Source organism: Miniopterus natalensis, chromosome 4 (assembly GCF_054644295.1).
Source record: "Miniopterus natalensis isolate mMinNat1 chromosome 4, mMinNat1.hap1, whole genome shotgun sequence".
NCBI lineage: Eukaryota > Metazoa > Chordata > Mammalia > Chiroptera > Miniopteridae > Miniopterus > Miniopterus natalensis.
In genome coordinates this window covers 47,724,545-47,738,564 of record NC_142084.1, presented here as the reverse complement: position 1 = coordinate 47,738,564, position 14,020 = coordinate 47,724,545, and positions in this window count along the sequence as shown.

The following is a 14,020-nucleotide window of genomic DNA, read 5'->3' as shown; positions in this document are numbered from 1 at the left end:
CATCATTGATATTTCTCTCTCCTTCTCTCTCTCTCTCCTTTCCTCTCTCTGAAATCAATAAAGATATATGAAGAAAAAAGAAAAAGAGTGAACCACACACATTATTAGAATGCCAAAATCCAGAAGATTAAGACAACCAAATGCTGGCAAGGATGTGGAACAACAGTTACTTTCATTCATTTCTGGTGGGAACGCAAAATGGTACAGCCACTCTGGAAGACAGTTAGTCAGGTTCTTACAAAATTAAATAGACTCTTACCACATGATCCCGCAATCACAGTTCTTGGCACTTACCCAAATGAGTTGAGAACTTAAGTCCACACAAAAACCTGGACGTAGATGTTTATAGCAGCTTTATTCATAACCACAAAATTTGGAAGCAACCAAAATGTCCTTCGGTCAGCGAATTAAGAAATAAACTGTGATACATTCAGACAATGAAATTTTTAGCACAAAAAAGAAGTGATCTATCAAGTCATGGAAAGACACGAAGGAGCCTTAAATGCATATCGCTAGGTGAAATAAGCCAATCTGAAAAAGCTACCTACCATATGTTTCCAATAATATAACATTCTGGAAAAGGCAGAAGCATGGAGACAGTAAACAGGTCCATGGTTGTAGGAGGCTGGGGAAGGAAGATCAACAGAGAGCACAGAGGATGGTTCGGGCCGTGAAACTATTCTGGACGACGCTATAAGGTTGGATATACGTCATTACACATTTGTCAAAAACCATAGGACATACAACACCTCAAGCAGAGCCTAATGTAAACTGTGGAGTGTGAGTGCTAACAAGGAATCAATGTCAGGTTCATCAGTCAGAACAAATGCAGCACTGCGGTGGGAGATGCTGATCATGAGGGAGGCTGTGCACGCGCAAGGGCAGGAGTTACATGGGAACCCTTTGTACCTTCTGCTAAATCACACTGAGAACCTAAAATAAAGCCTATTTAAAAGAAAAACATATGTATATAAGGAGTGTCAGAGAATGTTGAGAATAAGATGTTAACTCGTCAATTAAAAAATATATAATTAGAGGATAAGTCTTCAGATACAGAGAGATGGGAAAGAGAGAGGGGAGCAGGAATTTTCCAACCACAGATAGAGGTTTTCATAACTGATTGTTATCAAATATTTATTTGCCCTCTGAGGCCACGTGCATATTTGTTCTCCGGGTGTTATGTTGCCGGACCACTTCTCGCCTCATTTTCTTTCACGCTCTCCTGTAGATTTCCATGTAATCACCCTGCTTTCAGCTTGGCTTGTCTGCCCTCTTTGTACTTTCGTTGCCTCTGTTCTCCAGTATAAATGAAATGGTAAATACGAACTCTGAGACCTGAATATTTTGAGCAGGTGGCTCCTCAGAATAAATGCTTTATTATAAAACACTCATTAAAAAGCCTCCAGTCCAAAATCAATTATAGCTTTAGGTCTCTGAGCACACAGAAAAAAAGGAGAGAAAAAAAAGAAAATGAAAACCAACATTACCTTGAAAACCAACATTACCTTTAAAGACAAAAGAGCAAATATTAGTTATTCTGGTAGGAGATTATTTCCTGCCGTTCACTGCATTTGTGTCAATGGAAAGATAAATTCATTTAATAGGATATTCTTTTTAGAAAACACTGAAATGCCAGCCGAATAGAGACTCTGATAGGCTTCTATTTATTACAAATATAGGACTTATTTCTCCTTGATCACAGGAAATAAAGAAAATGAAGGCATGACACTCTATATTACAGAAAAGTTGCCAAATAGGATATGTGGATGAGGTATGCTATAAGCTTGGCTAAGGGTTATATTTGCTGCATCCTGGTCAATGTGCTCCCTGTACAGCACCCTCCATTTTTACTTGCTGCCTCCGACTGCCTTAGGAAAGCATGTGCCAAAAGTCAGCAGGCGTGTTAAAGCTGGTGGAGACGACCATCAGCACTGGACAGAGTGAGAGTTGCTAGAGGAACCTATACATACAGTACTTTAGAGGAGAGTAGAATAACCTCTATGCCAGTTGGTTAATTCTAGACTAAGGGGAGAATTGGAGGCAATCAGTATACACCATTCTATTGAGAATCTTTGATCTAAAGAACAGTGGAAAAATCAGGTGTGACCGCAGGGGTACATGGAATCAGAACAGGGTTGTTTTCAAAGATGAGAGAAATTACAGCAAATTGGCCTGATGATGGGTATGATTCCGTAGAATCACAAGATAAATTGGAAAGAATTGTTGAAACAGTGTCCTTGAGCAGAGGAGAACAAATGGGGTCTAATGCATAAGTGGAGGGGTTATCCTGGTATGGAAACTCATCTATAGGAACAAAAAGGAAGACAGAGAATATATGAGACAGATCATGGCTGGCAACATAATTTGTGGCCCAAGTGAAAAATGAAAATTCAAAGTCCTGGCTAAAGGCATAATAGTCAATCTCTCCTTTCTGGGAGCTGGCTCTCCAACCCATGTTGGATAAGAACAGAACCAATAGGATGTTTATGTGGAGGTGAATATATAAAATACAAAGAAATTTATTTAAAGGAATAAGCTTATGGCTTTATGGAGACTGGCAAGTCCAAAATCTGTAGAGTGGCCTCACCAGGAGGCTGAAGACCCAGAATGAGCCAATATTGCAGGCCAAATCTGTGATAATTATTTTTATATGTCAATTTGACTGGGCTAGGGGATATTCAGATAACTGGTAAAACATAATTTCTGGGTGTGTCTGTAGATGTCTCCAAAAGATATCAGGATTTGAATCAGTCACCTGAGTAAACAAGCTTGCCCTCACTAATGTGGGCAGGGAGTATTCAATCCCTTGAGGATATCTCTTCTTGAGCTAGGACATGCATTTTCTCCTGTCCTTGGGCATTGAACATCACAGCTCATTCTCAGGCCTTCGGACTCCAGGATATATACCAGCAGACCCCTGGTTCTCAGATCTTTAGAGTTGGACTTCAGACTACCAGATTTCCTGGGTCTGCAGCTTACAGACAGCATATTGTGGGACTTCTCAGTCTCCATAGCCACATGAGCCAATTCCCATAATAAATATTCTATTCATTCTCTTTCTCTGGTGAACCTTGATTAGTACAAAGTCCAAAGGCCATCTGCTGGCTGAATCTCCTCTTGCTCAGAGAAGGTCAGTCTTTTTGTTTTACTGAGGCCTTCAACTGGTAGAAAGAGGTTCATCCATGTTATGGAAGGCAATCTGACTTACTCAAAGTTCACCAATTTAAATGCTAATCTCATCTAAGAACACACACACGTAAAAACACTTACAATAATGCCTGACTGCACCATCTCCCAGCTAAGCTGACCCATAAAATAAACCATCACAATGGTTGATCCCCAAGTGATGGCAATCACCCCGCGATGTGCTTAGATCTGGGATCAAGAGTTTGCTGAAGGCCTCCCACATCGTCGCCTACAGAATGAGTTGTGGAGCTGCCAGAGCAGCCATTGCCTTGCTCTACCCAACATCTCACAAGCATGTACCTAGCCCTAAGCCACGCTGCAGTGGTGCACAGGTGTTATGCACGGGGTGGAGGCTGACAGGGAATGCAGACTGCTGGCTCAGTGCAACTTGTAGCCCTAGTGGAAGATGGCAGCAGTGGTGGGGAGGATAACAGGAGTGCAGGAGCAAAAAAGGAAGGCTAGGGGCAGGAATGAGTGATCAGGAAGCAGTAGAGAGGCGATGTGAAGCAGGGCCCAGGTTCCAAGCCCCTGAAGTATGCTCCTTTGTTCTTTTGGACTTCACTTGGAAATTCAAAAATACAATTATTCAGAAGTGTATCTTAAGGCAAAGACCACAGAGCATTAAGCCCCAAGAGCAGGCCCTGGTGAGCGTGGGTCCCTGTGTGAGTACCAGCCCCACACCCATGAAGCATGTTCCCACCCAGATGGAGAGAGATGACACATGTCCTAGCAAAGTTCCTAGAATCATTCTGATTGCTTTTAGCTTCTCAATAGAATAAGATTATTGCCTGAGGAGCAGAAGGGGAAAGAGATGGTGGTGATTTCAGAAGAGAGAAGAAATTAAAAACCATTTAGAAAGAATGGGAGGGAAAATGAACGAAGGAAATGCACCTGGATCACTGGGCAGCTCAAGGGCTCCACTTGAGTTTTAACAGTCATGAGTCAAGAGACACCAAGTAGTAAGGTGGTGAGATTTTCTCCAGCAGAGGTCAGATGTGTGGGTGCAGCAGGGAGTGCATGAAGAGCTGGATTTAAGCAGCAAGCGTGATGAAGCAAAAGAGAGCAGAAGATTGGAGCTTGCTGGGAAAGCAGTGATTAGAATGTTGAAACACAGAAATAAGTAAGTGAAAGAAAAACTGAACAAAGAAATGAAAAATTACTTAGTAAGTTCCAGACACTTTGTGCCAGATACATTACTTTCATGATCTTGTTTCATCTTCAAAACATAATGACATATTGTATTCATTTATTCTATCTGACAAATATTTGCTGAGCACTATTATATGCCAGACGCTTCCCTGTAGCTATGGCTTATTCTCAGAGATGTGTGCCCCCGTGGAGCAGGAAAATGAAAATAACCATAAATAAACGAAGAAGATAATTTCAGGAAGTGGACAGTGCTTTGAAGACAATATAATTGGCTAAGAAAGTGGAGCTTGGCTGAGGTTGGATAGCATATTAAATCAAGTAGTGAAAGTCTTTCTGAGATGATAACGGAGCTGAAACAAGGTAAAAAGAGACACACACCACACACACATAAAGCTAGTGTGAGCAGTGGATGAAGAGATTAGAGCAGCTGAAATGCAGTTCAGCAAGGGCATTCGCAACCTAGTCTGTGAACGGCGCCCCCTAGAGATGTGCAGCGCACAGCCTGCGCGCAATACTAAAGAGACAGGTCACCTTCTAGGGAAGACTCTTCCGATTGCAAGCACATAATTAGATACACGTAGAAGTCACTACAAAGGGCCTATAATTACCATGAGATGCTGATTCTCGTTTCTCTGGGAATTTGAGAAAACCCTTAACCGAATGAGGTTATGATAATTGCTTCTAATTCTGTCTGGTACCTACTTTTCCTTTGTTACTGAACTCTGCTGATTCCCCACTGTTGTTTTTCCACACCTGTCTGTGCTTGAATGTCATTTACTTTTAGGAGAAAGCTTATTTAACTCTCTGTAGAAAATGACTAGTTTCTACTTCTGCAACTACACAAAGTTCATTAAAATACAGAGTCGTTACCTATTGTGCTCTCTGCGAGGCTTCCATTTTCTCCACTATGCTCTGCAAAGACCTGTTGCCAGTTTTAAATGTGAGCTCTCCATTTGCAAGCTGCTGTGGCTGGTTGGTTTTCTCTATTCTGAACACTTCCTGTTCTTTGGCCAGATGCCCTCGTGTTCTCTATTCTTTCTGTGTGGCTGCCATTAGAAGACACTTTATTCTCTCTTCCATTTTGTCAAAATTTGGCATCAAGAATAATTTTCTGATTGGGCATGAATTGAAAAGGAATCTCCATTTGGGTAAAAATACGGATGCCGGAATAGCTTCAGTGTCATATAGTTTATATCCTAAGTTGTATCTTCTCATGGACTTTTCTGGCTAAGCATCCAGTGGCCATTGTATCATAAAGTATAACAAAAAAATGAACTAATAATCAGAAGATCTGGGCTCCAGTTCTATTGCTGATACTTAATAGCAAGCTCCTGTACATTGTTGATCTCTGTTTTTTTTTTCTAAACAGGCATAATGATCAGAGTCTAGCATGCAGTGTTCTTCTGGCCACCAAAAAGAAAATGTACATAAAAATGATTTGTGCATCACGAAAACATTTTGTAGTCCTAAGCCATTACCATACAGATAATTTTGCTGGTTGCTTCTCTATAATATTTATGTTAGGATTATAATTAAGATAGTTCAGAAAAGGGTACAAGTGAAATTATCTCTGCATAAAGATAGTAGTATGGAATATTTAATGTGAATGTCTTTAATCTCGTCTCCTAGGCAGTAAGTTTTCTAGGGCAAAATCTTTTTGCTGATGTGAGACATAATAACAGTCACTGTGCTCAACTTACTGTCGAGTAGACAAGGTTAAAGACAGTAACTGACCTTTTTGAGAATGTGAGTCATGAGAAATTGAACTGCCCTAATACACTGATGGCTTAAAAGCCTATGAACTGACCAAAATATGCACTTGACTTGTACATGGGAAAGAACATTATAACCTTGCAAAGTACTCAGGCCACATAGTTATCTTGAAAAATAGCAAAGTGGAAGAAGTCCTATTGTTGGTTTTTTCCTATTGATTGGCATTTTCATTAACAAATTACTTTTCAAATTTAAAAACTACTATTAAAATTGCTATGGAGAAAGAGATTTAGAAGGGTCATGAACATGACAAGAGTTCAAGAAAAATAAATAAAAAGAAAAGTTGATTTTAGAAGTGAAATTATCCCCTTTAAATAAAATGAAACTCAGAACTTCCAACAGCTGGCACTGATTTGGAGAATTAAAGGATCGAAAAGGGGAGTGGAACCAAGTGGCACCAACTCTGTCCTCTCGATCTTTGCCTTCTTTCTTGGGTTCTTGATGATTCCAATGCTATGAATATGCTGGTTCCCAGGGTTTCCCCTTAGCATGAAGACAGCCCTGTTTTGATTCTTTGAATCTAAATCTGTGGAGCTTTGGTCTGTACTGACACCTGAAATTGGATTTGAAATCTCAGAAGTAGCTACTCCCACTATATTTCACATTTTTTACATCACAGTACACAATCCAAGCACAAGCTCTTAATGTCTTCCCTGACCCATCTATCATTTCTGCTACGCTGACAGGTCGTCTGTTTATACCCTAGATCTCTTTGTAGAACACTTCTTTTACTGTCTAGGAAATTTCCCTCTTCAAGAGCACCACCTGTCCTGTAAACTGCTCAAGGGGAAGCTGTTCATCCTCTTAAAGACAATGTACCAAACAAAACTCAAATACCAAAGAGTGGGGGACTTTTCATCTGAGTGAGACTAGAAACCAGAGGTGTTTTTTTTCAATTAGACAAGAAATATGATCTGTTAAACATTAGAGAAAGACCATGGAAACAGTGAAAGCAAAAGGAAGATATTGCAGTAATCCTGTTGGTTGATAATGATGCCTCAGACTAGAATGTTAATGACAGAGGTGATGAAAAGCGGTGAGACGCTGCATACTTTTCAGAAATAGAGTTGTCAGTATTTGATACTGAACTTGATGAAGATGTAAGAGAGAAAGAGGAGTCAAATGTGTGTGTGTGTGTGTGTGTGTGTGTGTGTGTGTGTGTGTGTGTGTGTGTTCCCACCATTAGCAAGGTGAATGAGTGTCATTTATTGGGATGGGGAAGATTTGGGGTGGGGAGGATTGTTTGGTGAGAGTAGTGCTGGGTAGAAAAGCAAAAATGTTGCTCTGGACATTGAAGTTTGAAATGCCAATTAGACATTCATGTAGGGATGCCAAGAACAGCAACTGAATTATCAAGTTTGGAATGAAGGGAGAGGTTGGAGTTGGAAACACAAATTTAGGACTTTTCTGTGCTCAGGTAGTATAAAAGCCTTAAGACTGGAGATTATCCAGAGACTGAATGAGTGCGCCTAGAGAAGACCAGCAATGTAAGGGCTGGACATACACACGTAGAGGGGATGTGGTAAAATGGCAAAGGAGAGAATAGTATTTTGAGGACAAGAGCAAAAAGCATTTCAAGCAGGAGGAAGTAACCAATTAACACTGATGTGGCAGGATGAAGATGGAGAGGGACATCTTTCCAGGAAATATTTCTTTGGATTTGAAGGGTTTTCAGGGCAGACAGCTCATTTCTTGCATTTAAATGAGGACCTTTAGAGAGCTCTGTTTTTGAAAACAGTCATATTTTCCCAGTTACCAAAAAGCCATGTTAGAGGAGAATCTAAGTATAAACCACAAGCAGCAGCAGCAAGAACAAAAAAGGAACATAATTAGGAATAAATAAAATAAGAAAAATACAGGACCTGAATGAAAACAACTTTAAAACTAAGAAATATTATGGTAAATAGAATAAGTATCCTCCAAAGATGTCTCTGTCCTATTCCTGAAGCCTATGAATCCATCATTTTACATGGCAAGAGGGACTTTGCAGATATGAGTATGTTAAGGGTCCTGAGATGGAGAGATTACCCTGGACTATCTAGGCAGGCCCAGCGCTCAGGCCTCCTTTGATCATAGGATCCTTAGGAGGAGTAGGCAAAGAGGTCAGAGTGAGAGGTTGTGCCAACAGAAGCAGAAGCCAGAGGGATTCGGGGCCGCTAAGTAGTGCATGTAGCCTACAGAAGCTGGAAAATACAGGAAATCATTTCTCCTCTAAGCTTCCTGAAGGAACACGGCATGATAAATCGACTTTAGACTTTAGACCTCAAAAACTATAAGGTAATGAATTTGTGTTGCTTTAATCCACTATGACTTTGGTAATTTTTTTTACAACAATAGGAAACCAATACAGATTTGAAAAGACTGGAACCAATGGGAAGAATCACCTTTCATACAGACATAGAGATAAATCCGTACATGCCTGGAAAAGTTTTGGAAAGGACTGCCAACTGGTTGGAAAGACTGGGAACAGGCTTAGAAAAAAGAACATTTTCCTTCATGTTTTATTCTCCTGTGCTATTGGACCCTTTTTTTAAAAAAAAAAAAATTAGCCATATGCATGTATTTCTTTTTTTATATATGTATTTTTGAAAATGCCTTGGATTGGATGAAATTGAACTAATTTATTTTCGGTCACTGCAGGGGGCAGCGTCGCTCACGGTGAGCCGGTCAGGTTGCCTCTGCCGCTGGGATGGGCAGGAAGGCTCGAGCAAGAGAAGCACAGACAATTGGTTGGTATGGACGCTCTTAAACATAGTAGTCATGCCTTACACTTCGGCATAGAAATATACAGAACATAGAATCACAGAGAAGAAAAATACAGCTGAGGTTGTCAAGCTTTGCCAGATACTCTGCAGTCCAAATAATAAGAAATCATCAAATAATAGTGTTCTCTTACACTTAGTAATGATAGCTTTGAGGCAAATCTCATGTGCCACCTGTTAGTATTCATTTTATCCTAGGGAAAAAAATTGAAATCAGAAAAAGACAAGATTGATAGAAAGGTTCATGAAAAATAGCTCTACGGCGCTGATAGAATCGGCATTTTGTTAGAGACCTGCTGTGATTCAGTGTATTATACTTTTCCTGAATGATAAGTGGATGAGGTGTGAAAAGGCATAAATATGGGCATTTAGCAAGCAGCATGTTTTGCCTAATGCAAATCGCTAAGACGTAAATCTTTTTTGTTAACCTCCAGCGTGTCTATTTGATTATAAAATGACGCCACGGGCAAGGAGCGAAGCAGTAACTGTGGGCGGCTATGGAGAAGGTACAGTCGACAGCGCTTTTTAATTTAGGGATGATAAAATCATTTTAAAACTAAGACTAGCTTGTTCTTATAGACAGTTGTTGTCTGTCTTTCTCAACCATAAACTATTCTGATTTCTGTTTATTCAGCATCAGGCTAAATGTCGTTGTCCTTCTCCGAAGGCCACGTGTGTATGACATGCTTTGCTGCTATACCCTCATGTTTCCTCTGCTTACCTCGCTTTGGTTGCATATAATAAATTATACTGACTGGTACAAAACTGCAGTTATTTGAGGTTATTCTATATTTATAACAATTCATCAACCTGTATTCTCTAATTACCTTTTTTTTTTTTAAACTCCAAAGCATGGCAATATTTCTAATAAACAAATATAATTTTGGCATTTTACCCTGACACATTAAAGCTTATCTCTTTTTCTAAACAAAGAAGTTTTATGGCATTTTATAAAATTGGCCTAAAAGACTAGACATATTTGGTTTTAAATATGGAGACTTCATTTGAATAAAAATCACCATGTGCTTTACTTCTCTTTCACTGAGCTTAAATATGAAAAATACAGTTTTTGGAAACTTAAAGTGTTTATTGCAACCAAAGACTATCTTTGTTGTTTTTTTCCCCTATTGACATTAATATTTATATTCTCAAAAGCTTTCGTGTAAAGCTAGGATTTTTTTTAAAGCTATGAAATAGTTTTAAGTGTTATTAGATAGTAATAGAACCTAAGAATGTGAATTCAGAAGATAAAAATTGCATAAAGAGTGTTTGGAACCTTAAAAAACATATTTTCTCATCCAGCTGGCATGGCTCAGTGGTTGAGCATCGACCTAGGATCCAGGAGATAGCGGTTTGATTCCAGGTCAGGGCACATGCCTGGGCTGCGGGCTCCATCCCCAGTGGGGGGGGGGTGCAGGAGGCAGGGGATCAATGATGACTCTCTCGTCATTGATGTTTCTTCTCTCTCTCCCTCTCTCTTCATCTCCCTGAAATCAATAAAAACATATTAAATACATATATATATATTTTTTCTTCTCTTTCTACAGGGTGATTCTAAGACAAAGTAGATAATGAAATTGGTGCCATGCTCACTGGGCAGGATTTTTCGTGACATTCCTTTCACTGTATGAACTTGAGTTTGCAACAAGCGCTTAGTACTTTTCTGTAACTGAGATGTGCTGCCACCAGGAGGACTGAGGCTGTGCCTTCATTATAACTCACTGACAGCGCTTACCACAGGAATGTTACAGGCTTGTCACTAAACAATATTAATAAACAAAAACATAGACATTTAATGACAGCCATGTATATTATTTTTTATAAAATAAAACCAAAATATGGACAGTTTAAAACAAACATGATTTCAAAATTAATATTTTTCTCCATATTGCCAATCTTTGTGTTGTGCCATTTAATTTTTCTAGGCAGAAAGAAATCTTATTCATGCAGCATTCCACACAAGGTGCATTTTCTTGCCCTGTCCACTTGAAACAACACAATATTGGCTGCAATAGCCATTTGGACTTCTCCTCATCTCTGTATTTATGGTATGAGAACCCTACAGCTATGTATAGTGTAATTCACTTGATTGTCTACTGTTTTTCCTAACTTTTGCCTGTCTCCTACTTTCTGTGCATAATCTGCTCTTTTGACATTTCTCAAAAGAGATAAGGAAACTCCCAATTTAAAAAGAGAGCAGATGTAACCTCGGCCTAGGTACTCAGGGACTGAGAGTTCTGTCCTTCAGTGTGGAAAAGAGAGAACAGTGTGTACTGCAATAAAGCTTCAAACATGTGATCCTGAATGGATATTCTTTCCTCTCTTGAGTGAGAGGAAACTTGGAAGCTACTTGACCATTTGTTTTAATGTTAGATCTTTATCTTGAAGCTTTAAAAAAAAATTTTTTCCAATGCATGATATATCATCTTATTAAATGCACAATTTTGCTATGCTTCAGTGTTTTTATTAAAATCTTAGCCATACTGCCCGGCCGGGCGTGGCTCAGCAGTTGAGCGTTCACCTGGGATCCAGGCGATCAGGGTTCGATTACCGGTCAGGGCACATGCCCGGGTTGCGGGCTCAATCGATGCCTCTCTCATCATTGATGTTTCTATCTCTCTCTCTCCCTCTCCTTTCCTCTCTCTGAAATTAATAAAGATATATTTAAAAAAATAAAAAATAAAAATAAATAAATAAAATCTTAGCCATACTAATACTTCTCAGTGAATTCATTCATGCATTCTATCAACAAACATTTATGTAATGTCTACTAGGAAAACATTGTGCTATGGCACTAGGATACAGAGTTTAAGACTAACTTGGTTCCTGCTCCCCTAGAGCTTTTGATTCTAATCAGTCATGCACGAAACAACTGTGCTTTGCTGGTGGTAGTGATTCTCCCTGCTAGAGGTTTTGAGCACTTGAGGTGCTGAATCTTATCAACTAGATGGAAAGAAAAACTTTTTTTTTTCTTTTTGCATTTCTTTTTCTTGGAAGGGTCCCAAAGTAGAGTTGCTTGGGCCCCAATGTATTGTACAAATGAAGCAGATATTTTAGTACTGGCAATCATCTCTTTGCATAGTTCTGTTACACATAAATTTCAGTTATAGTTTAGTTAAATAGCACTAGTTCCCCAACAGCACAGTTCAAATTTTAATTACTACGGTATATTAACTTTGAATAATTGCATAAAACACAGACTTCACTGCTAGTGCTTCAGTCTGCAGATCATTATGTAAATAACAGATGTGCACCATCATTAGTGATCAATCACATCACTTCTTCCAAAGCCTGTTGGTGATGGGCCATTGCGCAGCTGTGACTCGCTTAGTGCCCAGACAGCAAAGCACGTAGCTGCATTGCCTCCTTGCCTCCTAGTGATAAAACCCTCTGACATTTTACAAAAGAGGAAATTAGCCAATAAAGATGCAAGAACAGCAAAGAAACAAAAACGATAATGCTGGAAGTGAAATTCAAATCAAACCTGCATAAGGTTAGAGAATAAATAGCTAATAATGAGAATGTTAATACTGCTGCTGTTTGAGAGACTCTAGATCTGCAGCCAGGGGGAGTTACTAAGGCGAACTTATCGACATAACTGAGGAGCGTGGTTGTGAGGAAAGTTCCCAGTGGAAATGACGCACTAACAGCAAACTCCACATTAAAGAAGCTCTCAGAGGTATTTTGTAACATGGAAAGAACTAGGATAAAATGTTGGAAGGTGATCCAAATTTAGAAAGAAGTACTATAGTCACGGGGATGGAAAGTACAGCATAGGGAGGAAATACAGCCAACAATGTCATAACTATGTATGGTGCCAGGAGGATACTGGAAATATTGGGCAGAACACTTTGTAAAGTACATGATTGTCTAACCACTATGCTGTGCACCTGAAACCAGCAGAAAATAACAGTGTAAACTCTAATTGAAAAACAACATTTAAATTTAAAAAGAGAAAGAAGTACAAAAACTTGCAAAGGCATAGAAAAGATGCTCATTTTGTGTCATTATACAAGAGGTTATAAGACAAGAAGACACCAAGCACTTTTCAAACTAATCTTAATACATTTTTCCAAAGAAATAAACTATGTTAATTCTCAATGTGTCCAATGTTTTACATTACAGTGTATTAAATAAATAACTAAATACTTGTTTTACTATTTTTCATTTTTCTACACCTTTATAACCAAAAATAAAAATAATTCTTTATAATCATTTAGCAAAAGTTTTTAAAGATCACAGAACAACTGTAATTTTTACCATTAAATTTTAAGAATTTTTTGCATGGTCTCAGCTTGAAGGTTTCTTTATGGTCCTACACTACTGTGCCAAACAGAGACTGTATGTATTCTTTCCTACTCTCTTCACAGGACCCATAATGCATGGGGAGGTGGCCCAGGAGGTTTAAGTACTGGTCATCAAACACAAGACTTATATTCCTCTTCACCAACCTAGCACCAACAATGTTTCTCAGCCCTTCTGCAAAGATAGTTTCATTGGGCAATCTCACCATTTTAGTAGGCATAACAAAATATGCCTGAAATTTGGAAGGAGGTATATAGTTTAAATTATTTTTTTTTTTCAACAATTCCTCAGCTCCTGTGTACATATAATCAATTCTGATTGGACTCATCTCAGCAGATCTCTACACATTTTGAGTCATGACTAAATCCACAGTGGTGGACACTGCCCCAGCTGAGATTCTTGTTCCACAAGAAGACTTGACATAAATAATAAAGTACTCAAATAACATGAAAAAGTGTTAGAATCCCAGCTATCACTGCAGAAGAGTTCCAATAATATTTATGCTGAGAACAGCAGCAAAATATATTATTTCTAGGACCTATGGCAAAATGATCTTGATATTTAAAATGTAGTTTAATTAAATAGAAAATATTGTCTCTTAGAAAGAGATAGTCTATTTACATTTTCTCTTGACTCAAATACACATTTGCATCACATGGAATATTTTTTATCATTTTGGTCGCCACTTGCATACAGTTTATTTTTCATATCTTAATGCCAAATCACTCAAAAAATAAACTCTTAAAAGAGAGAAAGTGTAATTTATTTTTCTTTACTTTTTTTTGGTTTGCCCTTCATAAAATAAAGCAAAAACAATGTATTTCTTTTCTCTAACTAAACGGTAT